We start from the raw sequence: 9643 nt of genomic DNA on the forward strand, positions 1-9643 counted from the left end.
TCGCAAACACAATAAAAATAAAGACACTAGCCACCGAGACACTCGGGGACTAGGGAAAAGAAAAATACATATCTTTGTCTTACAATATATATATACAGCAAGTTACAGGTTCTTTCGACAAGATAAGCTATCTACCGAAGAACTAGATTTAGTCGCGACCTAACAGATCATCAATGTTTATTTTGTCTTCTTCGGCAGAGGCACCCAGAAAATCGGCATAATGGCCATCTGCAAAAAAGTAGGCATCCATTCGAAGAAGGTCATCAATTATTTCTTCAGCCACTGGTGTAACTACCGCATCGATTTTGTCGACACCCCTCTGCCATCGCCCCAGCTTGGTATGGACAGTTTCAACCACCTTGGTCATATCCAGTTTTGAGTGGCAGATCTGAAGCATAATAAGGGCAAATCTGGCACCGGCTACTAGTTGAGCTCTTACAAAACCATGGATTTGGTGCGAGTCCTTAAACTTGGTCATCAGCTCAGGAAGGGTCTTAGGCTGAATATTTCGAGGGAACATGGAGTTGTAGACCATGGACAATGTTTTGGTACAAAATTCAAGGAACTCACGAATTTGACACGCACGATCTTGAAACCTTACGATTTGTCGGGTACGCTCAGGTGTAGCCCAAAAAAGGGAGAGCCATGGTCCAGTGCCAGATTAACAAGGAAATTTGATCTTGTGTCAACCCGTTGATCTTCGGCAGCGGCGTCCAAAAAGGGACCTATTTGACGACAGCACACCAGTTAGAGACAGAAAACAAGCAAACAACAGAGGAAGTTTAAGCTTGAGAAGTATACCTGCCATTTCCGGGCTTGCTTCAGTCATCAATTCAAGCATAAAATTCTCTCGGGAAGTAGCTCGTGTAGCTTCGCCGATCGCAGCCTCTTTTGAAGCTATAGCTTCCTAAGCTTGCTGTTGTGCAATTTACTCCCTCTCAGATGATCTTTGAGATTACTCCATTATCACGAGTGCCTGTTTCTTCATCGATTGAAACTGTTGGCGGAGTTCTTCCAAGTCATGTGCTGGACCCGTACTCGAAGAATCTTCAATAAATTCGTCATCGGCTGACATTTTCTTCGAGTAAGAGGAAGCAAGCAAAGCATCAGAGGGATGAGGAGTTGAAGTATAGTTGTCAAATACCAACTGGAAAGCAAATTTCGACATCAATCATCATGTAAAATAGACTTCCATTGATTTTCAATATATTTACATGGTTCTTACAAAAGGTTGGATCCTAGTGAACCAATCATACGCTGTCGCAAGCTACATCTATGGCGACAGGCGTCAAAAGAAAGAAAATAGATAGGCAGGGCGATCTACTTGACCTCCGTTTTGGCGGAACTGGAGGAAGGCGTTGGCTTGTACCCGAGGAAGGCCAAGATCTTCTTCGAGTGGGGCTTTGCAACCCTGATTAGAGATGGCCATTTATCCTGTTTCAGCTTTGTGGCTTCGCCAACTTTTGCCCAGTCGACGTTTTGCTGGCTCTCGGCAACCAGTGCTATAGTGCCTTCCACGCCAATCTTCAAGTTTTCTTGGCGAAGAGTAAGCCCAAGATCTTCTTGGGGGACGAAGCTTTTGGCAAGGTCAGCAAAGGTGTCGGGTTCCTTTTTCTTTGGGAAGAAACAAGGAAACAAGCGCGAAAACACAGCTTGGGCGTCAAAGATGCTACGGCGCACCAGGTCCGCATGAATCTCAAGAAGAGACAACGCGTCGAGAAGACGGTCGTCTTCAGGCTTTTCCAGCACAAAATCCTGACTCATTTTCCCTGCTGAAACAAAAGTTCGGGTCTTCAACAAGAAGAAGGGGCAGAAAACCAATGAAAAGAACGAAGATAGGATTAGCGAACTTACTGACAAAACGCCGGTTCAACGATTCAAGGCGGGAGGCAATGTTTCCTTCACGAGCGACATGTTGAGAGATTTTGTCACTTAGAGCAGTCTGTGCTTCGTGAAGCCTCTTTCGAAGATCTTCAATACAAGAGGCATCCTTTTCAGCTTTCTCGCGAGCTTCTTCGCTCGCCCTGAGTTTGCTGGCAACGTCTTCAGCCCTTTTGTCCACCGCAAGGAGAGCCTCTGTTGAAAAGACATTGGACAGAAGTTAAAATTGCACAAGGATAAAGGATGTTTTTGAGGAATAGAAAAGATAGATCATCCGACAATATACCTTTCAACCCATCAACAGTGTTGCGGTATCCAATAAATTGGGCGCCAAGGTTAATGAAGGGCTTCATCAGAGGCTGCAGAAAAGGAAAGGGAAAGAAAGGTTCAGAGTAGTGAAAAACTCGGCAGATAGAAAAAAAATAGTAGACTTACATCGTCCAAAGGTGGAGTCACTGAACCTTCGGCAATGTTGAATTCTTCGCCTAGCTCAATCCTCGCTCTTTTTGGCGAAGAGGCTCGGGGGCTAGTGGCAGGAGTCGACCTCTGAAGATCTGGATGACGAGTCGAGGTTTCCTCCGCCGTGCGGTGTGTCTCCGACAAAGCTAAAGTATGAGACATGCTCATAGGAGCAGTCACATTGGCGGCGGGTTCTTCTTCTTCTTTGTTGCCGCTGGGCACAAAATAGAATGAGATTATTTGATATAGAATCAGGTTATTCGACACACCATGACTAAAAAGAGCGACAAGGCAACTTACGAGCTGACAAGAGCAGCTTCATAGGCGTTGAAGAGCTCCGTTTCTTCGACAGGAGAGCTGCTCAGCTTGGAGGTGCCAGAGCATCCTGCGTCACCCCTTTTCCGTTTCTTCGGGGAAACAGCGGAAGGGATGGACTGCGTGGACTCCGAAGCCTCGGATTCAACTTCTTTTTCAGAGGAAGCCGCGGGTTTGTGAGAAACCGCGACTTCACTCTCAGGATGAGAAGGAACCTGGGTGTCCTCGGTAATGACTGCGCGTTCTTCGACATCTCCACCTTCGGGAAGGGGAGGAAGAGACGACGCAGTTTTATGGTTCTATACAAGATAAGAATGTGTTGACAGGAAATTGTATCAATTAACAGCAGTCGAAGAAATAGCAGTCAAAGAAGTGAACAACAAACACGCAGACGATAAAGATAGATTATCTGGGGGAGGGCGTTGGTGCCGCTATACGGTACCACGCGACAAGATGTCGGGATGGTGTCTTTCTTGTTGAGCAAAGAGATTTTTCGGGCAAGTTTTTCTAAGTCCTTGACCGATAGATTTATCGATAGGCGATCCACATCTTTTTCGCCAGCATACATCAGAGGGGTTTTTTGCGAGCCTGCAGAGGCTGCACCCTAATCCTAAGGAAATATGCCGTAATCTGGATACCCGACAACTCTTGGCCACGGGTATTCTGGAGCTCGTGGATGCGTGTCATCAGCGCGTCCGTCGCCGACTTTTCTTCGTCGGTAGCTTCGCATCCCAGGAGCGGCGGCGGAGGATTTTTTCGTTGCCGTTAAAAGGGGGAATGTTGTGTTCCAGCGAGTCGGTGCTTTCCTCGTGGATATACAACCATCTTTTGCGCCACCCTTGGACGGAGTCGGGGAATTTGACGTCAAAATACTCGACATCAGGGCGGACGCAAATAACAACACCGCCTATATTATAGGAAATATTGTGAGAGCCATTGCGGCGGAGGATGAAGATGCGCTTCCACAGAGCCCAATTGGGATGGACTCCAAGGAAGCACTCGCAAAGGGTAATAAAAATAGAAACATGAAGGATGGAATTGGGGGTAAGGTGATGAAGCTGTAGCCCATACACGAACAAGCAATCCACGAAGAAAATCGTGGATGGGCGCAGAAAGGCCGCGGATGAGGTGGTCAACAAAGCTAACCCGATATCCAATGGGAGGCGTCGGGTAGCTCTCCTCGCTGGGGAAGCGCAGCGCATCTTTCTTCTTGCTCAGCCCTAGTTTCTTCAGCAGGTTGATGTCCTGCGCGGAGATCTTGGATCTCTCCCACTCCGTGCTTCCCAGATCTTGGATCTCTCCCACTCCGTGCCATTGTTGCTTCAGGAGTGCTGTGCCTCGTGAGTCTTGGCCGCGGTGGCATCAACGACGTCGTAGAGGAAGCAGTGGAATGCGTGGACGCTGGAGCTTGTGTGGTTGCAAAGGGGATTTTGGCAGAGAAGATTTCAGTATGATGCAGCGAAGGGGATTGACGGAGAAACACGATGGCTATTTATAGCGGGTTCAGTCAAAACGTCGCACCGTTGGATGATCTACGAATGGACTTGATGATTTACACGTGGCCCAAGGGGTAAAACAGTATTTTTACTATGATGGAACTGAACAGGCGCTACAGCGCGCGTGCCAGAAAAAGTGGAGGACGTGTGTCCCCCACTAGCGTAACGTGTCAACTTGTCGTGGATTTTGGGCCCGCAGGTCAGTGAAAGGATAACAATCGCGTGTTCCCGATACAGTGGTCGTGGCTATCGTCAGCACTGATGTCACCTTACCGATGAAAAATCTCGGCTGTGATGTTATGAAAATTGGCGATAGTAAAGGACTATCGATAATCTCGAGAGCCTTTGATCAAATACAAGTTTTTTTATCAAATGCTCGGGGGCTACTTTATAAAGAAGTTTCAGGAGGAGATGATTCAGAGGATGATGTTTTCAAATGTTGCGACAAAGACAAAGTGGAGCCTACATCCAAGTATAAATACTCGACTGTAGCCTCGGGGGCTACTCCCATCGGGAGCGCTGTTCGCGCACCCGATAAATATGAAAGGGAGCATGAAACATGACAATATAGTGGCAAAGATGCTAAAAAGGTGAGCCTACAACCAAGTACAAGCACTTGGATGTAGCCTCGGGGGTGAAATTTAAATAAGTCCTGGTGAGCATATTCCGAGTTATCAAAATAACTCTTCATATACTCCCAACGGGAGGATAAGTTAAAAACAATATAAATCATCCGTTGACTCGAACAAATGTGCTACTCCAGCAGACGGAAGAAGCACTCGACAATATATTCTCAGAGCGCCTCAGTCGCAAAATAATCTCTGAATGCCGCAAAATTCTGCGAAGGTAAGTCCCCGGGATCCGTCCTGTGCGGCGTGGCACCGCCTCTGACGGCGCTTTGCTACTTTTTCCGTATCAACAGATACGAAAAATCCTAACGGACGCGTTAGGTACCCGGTAAAACATAACTGGAATTCGGCATCTGGTAAGACCTTAAGCGGCACATGTCGAATTACGCCAGTATCCCGAGATCATGTCCAGGGACGTGATCTTGAAGTAGGTTTTTGCGGATTTCTACGAGAGCAGTTAACTGGTACCTGATCCGTCAGATGAACCAGCCCCAATTACCGTTATCCCTGTGCAATATATCATTCCTTTATAAATATTATTTGTCGAATTGAAGAAATCATGTGCAGATTGTAAAGATGGAGATTTTCCCTGATTCTTCGATTCAAGCAAAATCTCGGGGGCTACTAACATAGGCATCCCCAATGGGCCTGCCGAAGAAGGTACCCGGGGTTTAGTGGAGGCCCACGACCCGAGGTTTTACATAGTTTGGAAAGATAGAATTGTATTAGGAATATCAACTTGTAATTGTTACGGGACGGTTTAGAAACCCCATCGGACTCTGTAACTTGTGCATCACGAAATCCTCGGCTCCGCCTCCTATATAAGGGGGAGTCGAGGGTCAAAGAAAGGGTCGACTCATTGTTTCACGCAACCCTAGTTTTCATAGCAGTCGAGTACTTTTCCGGCTGAAACCTTCGAGATCTACTTGCCATCTACTTCCAACTAAACCCTAGTCTACAATTCGTAGGCATTGATAAGTTAATCCCTTATCACCTTCTTCTTGTTGCTGTTGTTGTTGGGTCAGGTTCTCAACAGCTAGAGTCAACGCTTGAATTTTGTGTTGAATATCCGTCATTTGTTCTTGCATTGTATTGAAGGTCTCAGTAGTGGTATCAAGCTTCTTGGTGACCTTTTGAATTTCAGCAGTAAGTCCTTCGTACTGTTCGCGGAATTCACGTCGCATCTCATTACGAAGAGCTTCATACTCCCTCCAAGTCATAACATCAACTCCATCCTTCTATTTATGGTTAACAATTTTAGCATCACTAGAAGACATGGTTAGTAGGTTATTGCACTAAAACAAAAATCTATGGTGGTACTCTCACAACTCACTCGAAACTGATAATTAAGAAAAGGTAAATCTTACTGCTCGAAAGTGAATTAGTATTGCTTAACACTTGGGTTGACAACTAATGCACGGATGTAGCGAAGCGAATATCAATGGTATAAGAACAATCACACGACAAAGCAGGATATATGTGGGGCTGTAGGTAGGCTACCTACTTGCACCAATAACAAGCTCTAACGCTGACCGTAGAACAACCAATGATACTCACACAAGGCGATAAATGTGGCAATGCAACTATATGGATGAAAAGGTTGCAATGCACCCGAGAGACACTAGCAAAGCTCAACGAAACAGGCACAAAATTGCTCAACTACAGGTGTGTAACACCCCAAAAATTCAAAGCAAAGAAGAAAATGAATTTCCCCTTGTTCCAAAATTTTGAACCAACAAAAACTTGGATTAATTTAAATTGTGTGCATAGTGCTCATGCATGAATGTTTTGATGTTGCCATGAATGCTTGTTTGAAGTGTTTGAAAATGTTTCTAAACCCAACACCATGCCTATTGGATCAAAGAGAAACAAAGCAAAATCAAATAAAATAAAAATAGAATCATATATGAGCATATGGCCACATTTGCAAATATTAACCTATGCCATTTTTACTTTGCTTAGATGGCTTGAAAACATTAATAAACTCAACATATTACCTCTGAACCCAAAACAATAACATTTGGGTCAAAGAAAAGCAAAACAAATAAAAATAAAAATAAAAATCAAGGCACATGTGATAATGGTCAAATCTAGAAATGTTATCAGGATGCCTACTCTGAGCCTCTGTGGTAATCATTTTCTAAACTAAACCTCCCCATATTTTTGCCCATCATCCAAGAACACATCAAGGTGATCACTTTGGAGTTTGCCAACATTGCAGAAGTATTTTCAAATCCTTATAATAAGCATGCAAAGTGGCAACTTTGAAACAGAAATAAGATCACCCCAAATTTGAATTTCACAAAACTATTTTCATTTTGCAAACCAAAGCTACTCTGAGATGTCAAATAATTATACAAACACCCACATAAATTAGTTTGCCCAATTTCAATAATTATTTTCTTGCGGCCATTAACACAAACACCTTGTGTGCACCTTTTGCCCAAAGTACAAATCACTATTTGTAACACTATTCTGACCTCACCCCACTCTCCTAGCTCACTCACAGTGGTCCTTTAGTACCTTCTTAACTTTACCAAGTCAACTTTTCCTATGCCATGATCATTTGCACCATGACATGCCTATGTCACCCCTCCATGCCACTCACCATGCACCCCATGTCACTCTCCCTCTCTAGCCTCACACACCTTGCCAAATAGTCTTGCCTCAGCACCCCGAAGCTGCCAGTACCCTCCCAGGACCAAGAGAGGCCTTGCACAGTCCAGCCCAAGACGTGCCCATGCCACCCAGGCACGCCAGCGCGTGCACGGCCACGCCCACGGGCACGCCAGAGCACGGCCTCGTCCCTTCGCTGCTGACCACGCCCTGCCATCAGCCTCGTCCCAACGCATCGCGTCACCACCAGGAAGCTCCCAGACACCTCCAAGTGGAAGCTGACGCCTAGTAGCCGCCGTAGAAGGTGATGACACCCGCCACGGTACTGCAAGGATGTCGTGCGACACTGACCGCTCCCGACCACCTCCTGCTGCGCCATGACGCCCACAAGGACCGCCAGGCCATGCCGCACCGTCCTCGCTCCTCGCCCATGCCTCTGCGCCGCTGTAGCACCGTTGACACCGACGACCTGCCGGTGACCTCCGCTCCTCTCGCTCGCCTATAAAAGGAGACCTCCCCTGCTTGATTTCTTCACACAATTCCACCCCCACTCCTCCCTGAGCACCCTCGACCCCTCGCCCTTCCACATTACCCTCTCCCTCACCGGAATTTCGTCGGAGCTCGCCGCTGTAGTAGCCAGACCGAGGCGACGATTCCGACCACCTCCGCCGCTCCCTCGACCCTCGCTGGACTCGCCTTCGTCTTCCACGCCAACTGCCCACCTCGGCGACCCTCGCTGGACCTCCGGTGAGCCTCCGACCCCCTAGGTCCGCCGCAGCTAGGGTTAGAGCTCGTCGTCAACGACGACGAGCCTCGGTCGTTCGATCCCGTTTTAATCCAACGACCGTCTGTGCATACCGTTTCGGTGTGGGTTAAGACCCACTGACGTGTGGGTCCCTCTGTCAGGCAGCCCGCTGCGCACCGGAGCATAGCTGGGCCGGCCCAGTTATTTTCCCGCATGGCCCTTTTAATTCAAATAGAGATTTTCGAAATTAGTTTGAATCTGGCTATGCATGCAAATTCAAAATACAGTTTAAAAATATCTACTAAGCCAAATTCGTTGATTCAAATTTCTCTGGAAAGATTAAGAAATTATCTAGCGAAATAAATTGGTTTCAACCCTAGAAAAATTGTAGAACACTTGCAGTAAAAATAGCAAGGCAGTAACTTTGCCAAATTCAAACATTTTTATAAAATCAACCCTAATTCATTTTGATGTGATTCCACCTCTCAAAATTCACCTTTCAGATACTCTATCTGAATATGTAAAAATATGACATGGTTGTTTCCTATGATCATGGACTAGAGTTAAATAATGACTATGTAGTCATATCTAGCTCATTTAAATTACCAAAAATATTAGCAAAATATTATGAGAGGTATCCTCTCATTTAAATCACCTTTCCAAGTAATTCAATGTGAGGTGATGACATTAGTCTACATGACCTCATATTTTATTACTTGAGAATATTAAATCTTTTCCAAAGTGGTATATAAATTGTATGAGATGTAGTATCTCATTTAAATCATTTTCCCAAATGAATAAAAATGAAGTGGTGACTTTGGTCAGCATGATCCATATTTTATTTGAGGATATTAAATCTTAGTAATGTTCAATGAGAGGAAAATACTTTTCAAAGGAAATAAATGGAAACCCTAGTATTAATTCTTGTGATGATAATAGATCATCTTGTGTGAGCCATTATGGCTAAATAGTCCCCTTAAGTATTGTTTGGTGATTGTATACCTCGTATCAGTTTATGGACGCTAGTACCGAAGGCTACGAGGAGGAGGAGGTCTTCTACGAAGAAGAGGAGGAACACTTTGATCATTGTACCAACCAAGGCAAGCTATTACCAATACAAGATATTACCATGAGCAAGCTCTACTAATGAAAGCTATACTAGTGCAAGATACCCTTGCAATACTATTGTGTTTAAGGACTTCTCCAAGCCAAGGTTTTTATCTTGCAATCTTTTACTTTGGTTATCAAGGTTTATTTTTATAGTTGAGCTTTGTCTACATATAGAGTGCTAAAAGAGCATCAAACTTAGCCTAGATAGCTAAAATGTAGTTAGCACCCCTCATGACTAGTTGCTAGTGCTAAAACTAAAATTTACCACTCTAGATGGGAACTTGTGAATCAAATGACTTTGAAAACCTTAGAACGATGAGTCATTCTACTGAAAGTTTTGAAGGTGAATATGATCTTTGAATGACAGGGTGAATTTGACAAAAACTCGATGG

The sequence above is a fragment of the Lolium rigidum genome, chromosome 3 (assembly GCF_022539505.1).
Source record: "Lolium rigidum isolate FL_2022 chromosome 3, APGP_CSIRO_Lrig_0.1, whole genome shotgun sequence".
NCBI classification, from domain to species: Eukaryota; Viridiplantae; Streptophyta; class Magnoliopsida; order Poales; family Poaceae; genus Lolium; species Lolium rigidum.